The sequence below is a fragment of the Xenopus laevis genome, chromosome 7S, assembly GCF_017654675.1.
Source record: "Xenopus laevis strain J_2021 chromosome 7S, Xenopus_laevis_v10.1, whole genome shotgun sequence".
NCBI lineage: Eukaryota > Metazoa > Chordata > Amphibia > Anura > Pipidae > Xenopus > Xenopus laevis.
Window position 1 is genome coordinate 28,204,072 of NC_054384.1, and position 13,305 is coordinate 28,217,376.

General features: G+C 40.7%; 1 protein-coding gene across 1 annotated transcript in view; it reads left to right on the forward strand.

The window, feature by feature from the left end:
* Window positions 1-9,571: 9,571 nt before the first annotated feature.
* The window catches only part of zfyve27.L (zinc finger FYVE domain containing 27 L homeolog), a 137,451-nt gene continuing 133,717 nt past the window's right edge, over window positions 9,572-13,305 (forward strand). Inside the window, exon 1 of the mRNA XM_041570583.1 lies at window positions 9,572-9,677. The gene's annotated coding sequence lies outside the window, so the exon portion shown is untranslated. The remainder of the gene's footprint in view (window positions 9,678-13,305) is intronic.

Sequence of the window (13,305 nt, forward strand, 5' to 3'; positions counted from 1 at the left end):
TTTAAAAAAATTTTTAAAATTTTTTTTAAAAAAAACCCCCCCCCAGGGGAAAAAAAAGTTTTTTTTTTTGGGGGGGTTTTTTTTCCCCCCAAAAAAAAAACCCCTCCCTTTTTTCCCCCTTTTTTTTTAAAAAAGGGTTTTTTTTTTGGGGGCCCCCCCCAAATTTTTTCCCCCTTTCCTTAAAAAAAAAGGGGGCCTTTAAAAAATTTTTTTTTTTTTTTAAAATTTTAAATTTTAAACCCTTTTTAGGGAAATTTTTTCCCCTTTAAAAAAATTTTGCCCCCCCCTTTTAAAAGGGGGTTTTTTAAAATTTTAAAAAAGGAAAAAAAAAAAAAAAATTTTTTTTTTTTTAAAAAAATTTTAAACCCGGGGGGCCCCAAAGAAAAAAAAAAAAAATTTTTTTTTTTTTTGGGGAAAAAAACCCTTTTTTTTCCCTTCCCCAAAATTTTTTTTCCCCCCCCTTTTTCCCCCCAAAAACTTTTTTTCCCCCCCCCAAAATTTTTTTTAAAAAAAAATTTTTAAAAGTTTGGGGTTTTTCAAAAAATTTTTCCCACCCCTTTTTTTTTTTTTTTTTTTTAAAAAACCTTTTTTTGAAATTTTTTTTGGTTTTTTTAAAAAAAATTAAAATTTTTAAAAAAAATTTTAAAAAAAAAAAAAGGGGTTTTTTCCCAAAAATTTTTTTTTCCCCCCCAAAAGGGGGGCCCCCCCAAAAAAAAAATTTTTTTAAAAAATTTAAAAATTTTCCTTAAAAAAACCCCAAAAATTTAAAAATAAAAAAACCCCCCCCCCAAAAAAAAAAATTTTTTCCCCCCCCCAATTTTTTTTAAAAGGGGGGCCAAAAATTTTTTTTAACCCCCGGGGGTTTTTTTTTTAAAAAAATTTAAAAAGGGGTTTTTTTAAAAAAAAAAAAAAATTTTTTTTCCCAAAAATTTGGAAAAAAAAAAGGGAAAAATTTTTAAAAAAAAAAATTTTTTTTCCCCCCCCCAAAAAAAAAAACCCCCCCCCCGGGAACCCCCTTTAAAACCCCGGGCCCCAAGGGGGAAAAAAAAAATTTTTTTTTTTTAAAAAAAAAAAAAAAGGGGGGGGGGTTTTTTTCCCCCCCCTTTCCTTTTTTTTGGGGGGGTTTTTTAAAAAAAAAAAAAAATTTTTTTTTTTTTAAAAAACCCCCAAAAACCCCCCCAAAAAAAATTTTTCCCCCAAACCCTTTTTTTTTTTGGGGCCCCCCCGGGGGGGGGGGGAAAAAAAACAAAAAAACCCTTTAAAACCCTTTTTTAAAACCCAAAAAAAAAATTTTTTTCCCAAAAAAAGGGGAAAATATTTTAAAAACCCCAAAAAAGGGGGGGGGTTTTTTGGGGCTTGGCCCCCTTTTTTCCCCCTTTTTTTTTTAAAAAATTTTTTTGGGCCCCCCGGGGGGCCCCCCTTAAAAACCACCCCCCCCCCCTTTTTAAACCCCTTTTTTTGGGGGGTTTTTCCCCCCCCCCCCAAGGGGCCCCCGGCCCCCCCCCCCCCCGGGGGTTCCTCCCCCCCCCCCCAAAAAATTTTTGGGCCCCCCAAAAAAAAACCCCCCCCTTTCCCCCCCCAAAAAATTTGGGGGGGCCCCCCCAAAAATTTTAAAAAACCCCCCAAAACCCCCCCCCCCCCAAAACCCCCCCCCTTTTTTTTTTTTTTTAAAAAAAAAAACCCCCCCCCAACCCCCCCCTTTCCCCAGGGGAAAAAAAAACCCCCCCCGGGACCCCCCCGGGGGCCCCCCCCCCTTTTTTTGGGGGCCCCCTTTTTAAAGGGGGTTTTTTTTTTTTTTTTGGGAACCCCCAAAAAATTTTTTGGGAAAACCCTTTTTTGGGGGAAAAATTAAAGACCCCCGGGGTTTTTTTTTTAAAAAAAAAGGGGGGGGGGGCCCCCTTTTAGGGGGGGAAAAAAATTAATTTTTCAAGGGGCCCAAAAGGGTTTTTTTTTCCCCTTTTTTTAAAAAAAAAAGGGGGTTTTTTAAAAAAAAAAAACAAATTTTTAATTTTTTTTTTAAACCTTTTATTTTTTTTAAAAATTTTTTTTAATATTTTTTTCACCCCCCCCCCCCAAAAACCCTTTTTTTTTTTAAAAAAGGGGGGTTTTTTTGGGGGCCCCCCCAAAAAAAAAATTTTTTTCCCAAAAAAAAAAAACCCCCCTTTTTTTTTTTTTCCTTTTGGGGGGGGGGGGGAAAAGGTTTTTTTTTGGGGGCCAAAACCTTTTGGGGGGGTGAAAAAAAATTTTTTTTTAAAAAATTTTTTTTAAATTTTTGGGGGGGTTTTTTTTTTCTTTTTTTAAAAAAATTTTTTTTTTTTTTTTTAAAAAAAAATTTTTTTAAAATTTTTTTTGGTACTTCGACCATCAAATAGGCCATATTCGCACGAAAATAGACTTTGAAGAAGATTTTTAAATAAAGTAAAAAAAACTCTCCCCCTTTTAAAAAAAAAAACTTCGAAACCCCCAATCCCCTTCTTTACCCGTTAAAGGGGCCCGAAGTGGGGGGTTGGGTTTTGGCCCCCCCCCTTAAAAGACCTTTTTAAAAAAAAACCATTTTTTTTTAAGGGAAAAAAAACCTTTTATTCAACCCGAAATCCTTCCAAAAAGTCCCTTCGAAACAAATTTTTTAAGTTTTAACAAACGCCTTCAAAATAGCCAAAATTACAAAAAAATGGAAAAATTCATATTCGAAGGTTGAAAAATATTTTAAAATAGCCAAAGGGGGCCAATTCGAAGGGATTTTCCATTTAGAAATTCCCCTTAAAAAACTTGCCCCTTTGTCCAAAAAAGCCCCTACATTTCCCCCCTCTTCCCCCTTACGCTCAGTGGTCTCAAGGCCCAAAAGGGTTTGGGAAACATTTTGAAGGAGGTACTGTGGATACCTTTGTATAGAATTTTTGGGGCCAAGGTAACAGTGGGGAAAAAGTTTCTTTTAAAGGGGTGGGGTTAAGATATTTCAGCTTAAAAATTAAAAAGGGAGAGTTTTTTATGGGGCCTATACCTAAGGCCCCCCTTAAAGGGAAAATTTCCCCTTTAATTCCCGTATTTACCTTTCCGAAATACCCATTGCAATTAGTTTTTTATTTTTTTTCCCCTTACTTTTAAACAAAAAAAGCTGGGGCGGAATTTCCCCTTAATTTGATTAGGGACAGGGGAATACCCCAAGGGCCCTAGGTTTTTTCCCTGTATAGCCCTAAATTAAAAAAACCCCAAAAAAGGCGGCCATTTCCTTTCTAATTGTTCCCCCTTAAACAAGGGGAATTCCTTTTTTCCAGGGATGGGATCCCCCTTGTAAAAGGTAAAGGAAAACTTTAAAAGTCCGGGGGGAATTTGTTAACCCCCAGAGGAATTTTCCTTCTGCCATAAAAATTTTATTAAGTCTTTAAAAACTTCCCCCTTTTTTTTTTTTGGGAGGCTAATTTATCAAAATTTTGGGGGGGGCTGTTTCCTGCTGAATTTGGGTTTGTACAGGACAATAAACCCCTGCTACCCCTTTTTTTATTTGGGAAACTCTCTGACGACTATGAACAAACTTTGCCGACTGTTCCTGTTGAATTTGGCTTAGTAGAGAGGAATACCCATGATGCCCTACTTTTATGGGATCTTCTGAACAGGATATGAACAAAATTTGGGGGACTGTTAGTGCTGAATTGTGCTTTGTACAGAGGAGTAATCATGCTGCCCTACTTTATGGGATCTCTCTGAACAGGCTACAAATAAACTTTAGGGACTGTTCCTTAATTGTGCTTAGTACAGGGAATGCCTTTGCTGCCTTAGTTGTATGGTCTATTTTGTACAGGCGTTGATCAAACTTAAGGGCTGTTCCTGCTGAATTGTGCTTAGTCCAGGGGACCACCTTTGCTGCCTTAGTTATAAGGTATATTTTGTACAGGCTATGACCAAAGAAATCGGCTGTTTTTGCTGAATTGTGCTTAGTGCAGGGGAATACTTATGCTGCCACAGTTTTATGGTGATTCTCTGTACAGGTTATGAGCAAGCTTAGGGTGCTGTTCCTGTTGAATTGTGCTTAGTATAGGAAAATTTTTATAAGGGATAATGAAACCTCTACTGTGAACTACTGTTCTGTGACTGTATAAAGGCAGAAGGCTGCAGGGAAAATATAAGGGATATTATACACCCACTATAAATTAGGGTATTAAAAGTCACTGAGGGGTATTCTTATGCAGGGATCTTTGTGTATCACTCATTTATTATACGGGATAATGTTTCTCTTACGTTACTTGATAAGGAATTTAGATTTCACTGAGGTGTTCTATGACCATATAGAGGCACAAGGCTGCAGGTTCAGTTATACAGGGTTCATCATTCATTGATTATAAGGGATACTGTACCCCTTGTGTAAATGATAAGGATATTAGAATTCACTGAGGGGTTCTGTGACCATATAAAGGCACAAGGCTTCAGGCTGAGTTATACAGGGATCTCTGAGTATTGCTCATGTATTATAAGGTTTAATGCACCCCCTACTGCAAATGCTAGAAATATTAGAAGTCGCTGACGGGTTCTGTGACCATATAAAGACACATGGTTACAGGCTGAGTTGAACAAAGAATTGCCACTTATGTATTATAATGGATATTTTACCTCCTACTGTAAATTATAAGGATACTAGATACTGAGGGGTTCTGTGACCATATAAAGGCTGTAGGCTGAGTTATACAGGGGCCCTCATGGGCCCCGCCAGCCCAGACCCACTCACTGCTGGCAGAGCCTCCTTGCTGATCGCCTCTCCCCGCAGCATGAAGAAATGGCGCGTACTGAAGAAGGTAAGCACTGCCAGGGGAGGGGACATTGTGAGCAGAGGGATATGCAGCAGGGGTGCATGCGGGTGGCAGGGCGGGTCAGATGCCCGTGTGGGTGATGGAGGGCGGTCGGAGGCCTGTGGGGGTGATGGAGGAGGGGGGTTGGAGGCCCGTGCTAGTGACAGAGGGGGGGTCGGAGGCCCATGCTAGTGACAGGGGGGGGAGGAGGCCCGTGCGGGTGACGGAGGGCAGGTCTGATGTCTGTGCGGGTGATGGATGGGGGTCGGAGGCTAATGCAGGTGACGGAATGGGGTCGGGGACCGAAGGCAGCAGATGTGGCAGCCCCGGTAGGCCCGCCCCTTCCCAGTCCGACAGTGGATATTAGATGTTACTGAGGGGTTATCTGACCAAATAAATTCACAATATTTCAGACTAAGATTTTGGGGCAAATTTACTTACCTCTGAAAATTTGCCAGCGACGGCTTAAATCCGCCAGGACAACGCTAATTCACTAAAATCCGTAGTGCGTCCAGGGCGCGGGTTGTGGGAGGACGGGTCCGGCACGGGTTTTACCCGACCAGCACATCACTAGTGTGTTATACAGGGAACTCTGAGCATCATGCATGTATTATATAGTGAATAAAGTACCCCCTCTTGTAAAATATAAGGATATTATAAGTTACCGAGGAGTTTCATGACCATATAAAAACACGAGGCCGAAGGCCGAGTGTTTTTATACAGGTCATGGAACTCCGAGGTAACTTATAATATCCTCATATTTTACAACTGGGGGTACTTTATTAATTATAATACACAAATTTTAGTGAGTCATGTGACAGAAATTACATCACTACTCACCGTTTATAACTGATGACATCACTACTCACCGTTTATAAGGATATAATTTACAAGATATTCATGGCTTTTGTGTATTATAAGGAATTACATACCCCCTCGTTTAAATGATTAGAATATTAGAATTCACTGAAGGGTTCTGTGACCATATAAGGTCTCAAGGCGGAGTTATACATGGGATTATCACACATGTATTATAAGGTATAATTAATCCCCACTGTAAATTGTAAGGATATTAGAAGTCACTTAGCGGTTCTGTGACCATATAAAGGCACAGGGCTGCAGGAGTTATATAGGGGACTATCACTCATTGATTATAAGGGATAAGGTTCTCCCTACTGTAAATGATAAAGAGTATTAGATGTCACTGAGGGGTTCTTTGACTATGTGAAGGCACAAGGCTATAGGCCGGTTTATACTGCGTACTCTGAGTACCACTATTGTATTATAAGAGATAATGTACCCCCTACTGTACAATTATAAGGATATTCCATGCCACTGAGGGGTTCTGTGACCCTAAAAGGCACAAGGCTGTGTTATACAGGGAACTCTTGAGTATCAGTCGTGTATTATAAGGGATACTGTACCCCCACTGTTAATTATAAGGATATTAGAAGTCACTGAGAGGTTGTGTAAACATATAAAAGGCACAAGGCTGTGTTATACAGGGAACTCTGAGTATCACTCCTCTATTATTAGATATACTGTACCCCCTATTGTAAATGATAAGGACATTAGAAGTCACTGAGGGGTTCTCTGATCATATAAAGGCACAAGGCTGCAGGCTGACTTAGTCAGGGAACTCTGAGCATCACACGTGTATTGTAAGGCATAATGTCCCTCACTGTAAATTATGAGGATATTAGAAGTCATTGAGAGGTTCTGTGACTTTATAAAGGCTCAAGGATGGAGATTGGGTTAAACCAGGAACTCCCACGATCACTCATTTATCATAAGGCATAATTAAGCCCCTACTGTAAATGATATGGATATTAGATGTAACTGAGGGGTTGTGTGACCACATGATGACACGGGGCTTAAGGCTGAGTTTTACAGGGAACTCTGATTATCACTCATGTATTATAAGGGTAATGTACCCCCTACTTTCAACTACAAGAATATTAGAAGTCACTGAGGGCTTCTGTGACCATATAAAGGGGTTGTAGACGTGTGTCACTGTAGTTGGTAATGCCTGTCACTATCTGGCTGTCCCTTTCTGTCCTCTGAACTGCTGGTTCTGACTCCTGAATCAATGCAACGCTAAGCAATTTCCCAATATGCATTCATTCCTCAATTGTTACTGGTTTAGTGTTACTGTCGTTGGGAATGTCTATCACTTTACAAGGTGTTAAGCCCCAGATTTAGGGGGTTTTTTTTGTTAAAGGGGAAGAAAAGACAGCTGCAACAGATACGCTGTTATTAGTCTTAGTATATTCCGATACTGATTACAGAGTAATATTGGAAGCACAAACTGCATGGTATCTCAGTATGTTAGATAAGAGCAGTTGAAGGAAGTAGTGCGTCTACGGCTGATCTGTAACTGAGGTTGGGTTCAAACTATTTTTAAGGGTAGGAGACTAAAAGTGCAGTCAGTTTTCAGGTTTGGCTCAATATCAAACCTAACCCAAAGCCTAATTTGCATATTCACATTTGGAGTGGGGAGCAGGGCCAGAACTAGGGGTAGGCAGAAAAGGCACCATCCTAGTGCGCATAGCTGTGGGGGCGCTGGGCAGGTGCCTGTTCAAGAGTTTTGTACCTACCCCTAGTCCGGGCTGTTCGCTCCCCTGCTCCTCTCCTTCCTTCTTCACTCCCCTTGTCACTCTCCTCGTCACTCCCTCCCCTCGTCATGACTCTGCCCTCTCTTTTCTTTAAGTTTCCCTATTGCGTATGCGCACTCGCGCCTGCGCGCTGTCGCGAGTGTACGCACGCAAGCAAGATTATAAGGGGGAGGGGCAGGGGTAGCAGACCGAGCGCCTAGGGCGCCTTGTCCGCTTGTTCCGGCCCTGGCGGGGAGGGGCATTGAACCCCAAAGTACATATATACAGTGAGAGGCAGAGAATCCAGGCAAATACAAAAGGGGGGTTGTGGGAGCACCCGCATTGCTAAGTAGAAGTGTATATACGGATAAGGGAAGTGCCACTGACATAACCAAATGGGTCAGTGCACATTCCCTGAGAGTCCAGGCACCCAATAAATATATTTAAACCACCAAGAAGCAGTTGGTACCTCAAATACATTTATATGTAGTGAGTGCTAGCACCCTTATAGTACTTTCATTTTTTTTTTTTAATATATCTGTGCTTTAAGGATATTAGAATTCGGTTGTGTTTGGTGACTATATGAAGGAACAAGGCTGTGGGCTGAGTTATACAGGGACAGAGATGGGCGAATAAATTTGCCAGACACAAATTGTGGTGTATTTCCGGGTTTTGCCGCAAGCGAATTGATTCTTGAAACTGAGGCAACAATTCAGCTGCAAAAATTGTCACACGTCAAAATTATTCGGATGCTGATTGACTTTAATGCATTTGGTCCGCGTGTTGCTCGCGTCAAAAATATTTTGACGCCCATTGACTTCAATGCGTTAAGCTAATGTCGTTTTGCGTTAAATTTGCAAAGTTTTCGCGATTCGAAAAGGCACATATTTGACCTTCGCTATACAGGAAACTATCACTCATGTATTATAAGGAATTCTGTTCCCCTTATTATAAATGGTAATGCACTATAAGGGATAATGTACCCCCACTGTCAATTATAAGGATATTAGATGTAATTGAGAAGTTCCGTGACCATAGAAAGGCGCATGGCTGTGGGCTGTGTTATACAAGGGACTTTGAGTATCACTTTTGTAGTATAGGCGATAATGTAACCCCTCTTTTTAGCCATAATCACTTATCATATGACTTATATACAGTATAGTACCCACTACTGTTAATGATGAGGATAGTAGATGTCAGTATGGGGTTCTCTGGCCATATAAAGACATACGTTACAGGATGTGATATATATGGGGAACTCTTTGTATCTCATATATTTTAAGGGATCATGTTGCCCCACTGTAAATTGTAAGGATATTAGATGTCACTGAAAGGCTCTCTAACCTTATAAAGGCACAAGGCTGCAGACTGAGTTATACAGGGGACTCTGAGAATCACTTGTGTGTTTAACGGGGTAATGTACCCCCTACTGTAAATGATTAGGATATTAGATGTCACGGAGGGTTTGTGTGACTATATATATAACAGCACAAAGCTGCAGGCTGAATTATACATGGAACAGTGGGTATCACACATCTATTAGGGATAATTTACTAGAAATAATATGGATATTCGAAGTCACTGATGCCTTGTATCACCATATAAAGGAACAAGGCTGTAGGCTACGTTGTGCAGGGAACTCTGAGTACCACTCATATATTATAAGTGATGATGTACACCCTTCTTTAAATGATAAGGATATTAGATGTCACCTAGGGGTTTTGTGACCATAAAAATTCTCAAGTCCGCAGGCTGAATTCTACAGGGATCTCTGAGTTCCACTCATGTTTTATAAGGGCTACTGTACTTCCACAGTATGTCACTGAGTGGTTTTATGACCATATAAAGGCACAAAGTTGCAGGCTGAATTTTACAGGGAACGCAGATCACTTTTTGTTTTTTAGTTCTTCATTTTTATAATTTCCCTTTTTTTCCCCCCTAAAGCTGTTGATTTCATACCGTGACTTTTGCCTTGAGTATTCTAACCACTAACCACGCTATCGGATCAGTTATTTTATTTTACTGATTTACAGCTTGGTGCTTTGGTGTAGAAAGACAAGCATACCCAATGTGGATTCAGGGGAATGTCTACTTTCTGAAAATATATGGTTTTCTGGGGTGAACATATTTTCTATCTTTGCCCCACAAATGAATGCTGCAAATGTGTTGATTTTGCAGTACCTGAAATGACAGAGCATGTGGGGGGCTCTTCAAAGCTGCAAAAAGACCCAAAGTCATGAAAAGACACGAAGTTGAAGTCCTGAAGCCGTGAAAGGACCCAAAGTAAGGAAAGGAGTCTAAGGTAAGTTCCACTGATCATAAATGTTTTTTTTTATTTTATTAAACCCCTGTCCACAATGTATTATGTTAATACTATATAGGCTCCTGGCCACCAATGTTTTTTTTTGAATATTCTATGGGGCCCCTGACCACCAATGTTTCTTTTTAACTTTAAAGAGGGGGCCATAATGATTTTTTTTAACTTGTACAGGGGGTCCTAAAAAAACTTTTATTGGGGGCCCTGGCACCAATGTTTTTTTTATTAACTTATGGGGGGGCCTGGCCACTAATGATTTTTTTAAAACTTTTATGTGGCACCCTGGCCAACAATGTTTTTGTTTTAACCACCGATAATGGCTTTTTATAAATCTTGTGTGGGAGGGGTTTAGTTTTTAGCACTGATATCTATGTGGCCTTTTTACTGTGGTGTAGGCTTGGGTGGATCTGGGGTGGGCCTTGGTGGCTGGACTGGGGTTCTATAACCATATAAAGGCACAAGGTTGCAGGCTGAGTTATACAGGGGACTATCACTGATTGATTATAAGGGATAATGTGCTCCCTACTTTAAATGATATGGATTAAGGATGCTAGATGTCATCGACGGGCTCTGTGACCATATAAAGGCACAAGGCTGCAGACTGACTTATATAGGGAACTCTATATACTTATTACTTGTATTATAAAGGATAATGTATCCCCACTGTAGATGATAAGGATATTAGAAGTCGTTGAGGGGTTTTGTTACCATAAAGAGACAGATGGCTGCAGGTTCAGTTAAACTGGGAGTATCACTCATGTATAATAAGGGATAATCTGCCCCACTGTAGATGATAAGGATATTAGTAGTGGGGCCCCTTGCCACAATTGTTTTTAGCTCATTATGCCCCAGGCCACCAATGTTTTTAAATTTTTAGGGCCCCAGGCCACCAATATTTTTAACTCTTAGGGCCCCTTGCCACCAATGTTTTAAACTCATTGTGCCCCTTCCCACCAATGTTTTAAACTCATTGTGCCCCTCGCCACCAATGTTTTTTAATTCTTAGGGCCCCTTGCCACCAATGTTTTTAATTTAAACTCATTGTGCCCCTTCCCACCAATGTTTTAAACTCATTGTGCCCCTCGCGTTTTTAACGCTTGGGCCCCTTTACCAGAAATGTTTTTAATCCTTAGGGCCCCTTGCCTCCAAAGTTTTTAACTCTTAAGGCCCCTTGCCACCAATGTTTTTAATTCTTAGGTCCCCTTGCCACCAATGTTTTTTAATTCTTAGGGCCCCTTGCCACCAATGTTTTTAATTCTAAGGGCCCCCGTGCCACCAATGTTTCTAACTCTTAGGGCTCCTTGTCACCAATGTTTTTAACTCTTATGGTGCCTTGCCACCAATATTTTTACCTCTTAGGGCCCCAGGCCACCAATATTTTTACCTCTTAGGGCCCCAGGCCACCAATGTTTTTAACTCTTGGGGCCCCAGGTCACCAATGTTTTTACCTTTTAGGGCCCCAGGTGACAAATGTTTTCAACTTTTATGACCCCAGGCCACCAATGTTTTTAACTCTTAGGGCCCTAAGCCACCAATGTTTTTTAACATTTAAGATTTAAAGAAGGGGAAGGTAATTTCATGAGTATATTCTCTCCTGACAGTAGCACAGATTTCCAGTGGGCAACACAGTTCCTCGTTTGTCATTGCCTTTATGAGGACCGGCTAGTGTTTGACCAAAGGATTTAACCTACTGCCTTATATTTACACATCAGAAATGCAGAAAATTTCTACTAATACATTTGATTTAGGTTGAGTTAGGTAACTGTTTAAAGAGTCTACCTTGACCAAAAGTTACTGTTCCAGGTTCATGTCCATGTGAACTTTGGTACTGAGTGGGGGGGGGGTCATGGGTCCAGTGGCAGGGTTGGCCCAACTTGCACCTACCTTCCTTATTACCCCTCAAAGCTCTTGCTCGCCTAGCAAACAATGGAGTGTGTCATTGTGTAGGCAGGAAGAAATATAATAATCCTCCATCGCTTTAGCAGGAATCCCCCACCCAAAACGGATGTCTTGTAAGCTGGAGAGAGTGGTAACCAAAAAACAAACAGTGCAAAGAATTCACACGGAATTTCACCTGACGAACGGGGAACGTTGTTTGATGCATTAAACACACCAGGGGTAGGACCCCGGTTTAAATCACTCTTTGCTTCTTCAAACCAAAAAACAAATCCAGCATAGGCGTTCCCCAATATCAAGCACCTTCATATACTAAATGTCTGGTATAGGATAAATAGGCTGGTGGGAAGTGGATGGAATTCCAATGTTAAGAAAGGGGCAATGGACTTGAATGGAAATGCTTACATTGTGGCCTATGGAGTAAAGCAATTTTGTAGTTCCTTCCAATCATTGGCGATCAATGTGTGTCCTTAGTAGAACGAGGCACAGGAGCCCCTTCCCTCAATATTCACCATAGGGATTAAGGAAAAACGCTGAGACATATTTATAGGGAAACCTGGCGGGGAGCACAGGATTTATTGAAATTAATAGCTAATTTATATTTGGGCATCCCTAACGACCAATGATCCAGAGGAAGGAGAAAAACCCTAGAGTACTATGAGGACCAATCTGCACTGAAGGTAAAAATGCCTTCCTGACTCCTAGAAACGGCAGTCGGTTTTACACCCTGGATCATGCTAAACACCCCTCCTATACACACCCTTACCTATACACACCCCCTTCAACCTCTCTCTCCTATACATAACCATCCCTACTGTAGATATCCCCCATCATTTCTCCTACCCTCCCTCCTGTACATAACTCCGACCCTTCCTCCTGTACATAACCCCTCCTGTACATAACCCCTCACCCCACTCCTGTACATAACTCCCACACTCCCTCCTGTATATTACTCCCACCCTTCCTCCTGTACATAACCCCTCACTCTCCCTCCTGTACATAATCCCTCACCCCACTCCTGTACATAACTCCTCACTCTCCCTCCTGTACATAATCCCTCATCCCACTCCTGTACATAACTCCTCACTCTCCCTCCTGTACATAATCCCTCACCCCACTCCTGTACATAACCCCTCACTCTCCCTCCTGTACATAATCCCTCACCCCACTCCTGTACATAACCCCTCACTCTCCCTCCTGTACATAACCCCTCACTCCACTCCTGTACACAGTGCTTGAATTGGGATATAAAAGGTGGAGGGATGCTTGATTTGCCGTGCGTAGCGCGGTGGAAATTTTTTTAGGTCACGCCCACAATTATTGGCCACACCCCTTTTAATATGCCTCGCCCACCAATGTTTTTTTTGCTAATTCCATGTTTATTAAAAAATTTTTTTTAAATATTGCATTATTAATTTTTTTAAGTATTGTTATTGCTACTTTTTATTACTCCTTTCTGTTCAGGCCCTCTACTATTCATATTCTACACTATAATTCAAATCAATGCATTGTTGCAAGGGTAATTTGTACCCTAGCAACCAGAGTGTTGAAATAAAAAACCACAAATAATAAAAAATTAAAACCAATTACAAATTGTCTCAGAATATTGCTTTCTAAATCATACAAAAATTTAACTCAAAGGTGAACAACCCCTTTAATATTTATGTTTTCCAAATTAATTGGCACATCAAAAGATACAATTAACACATTGTTTAAG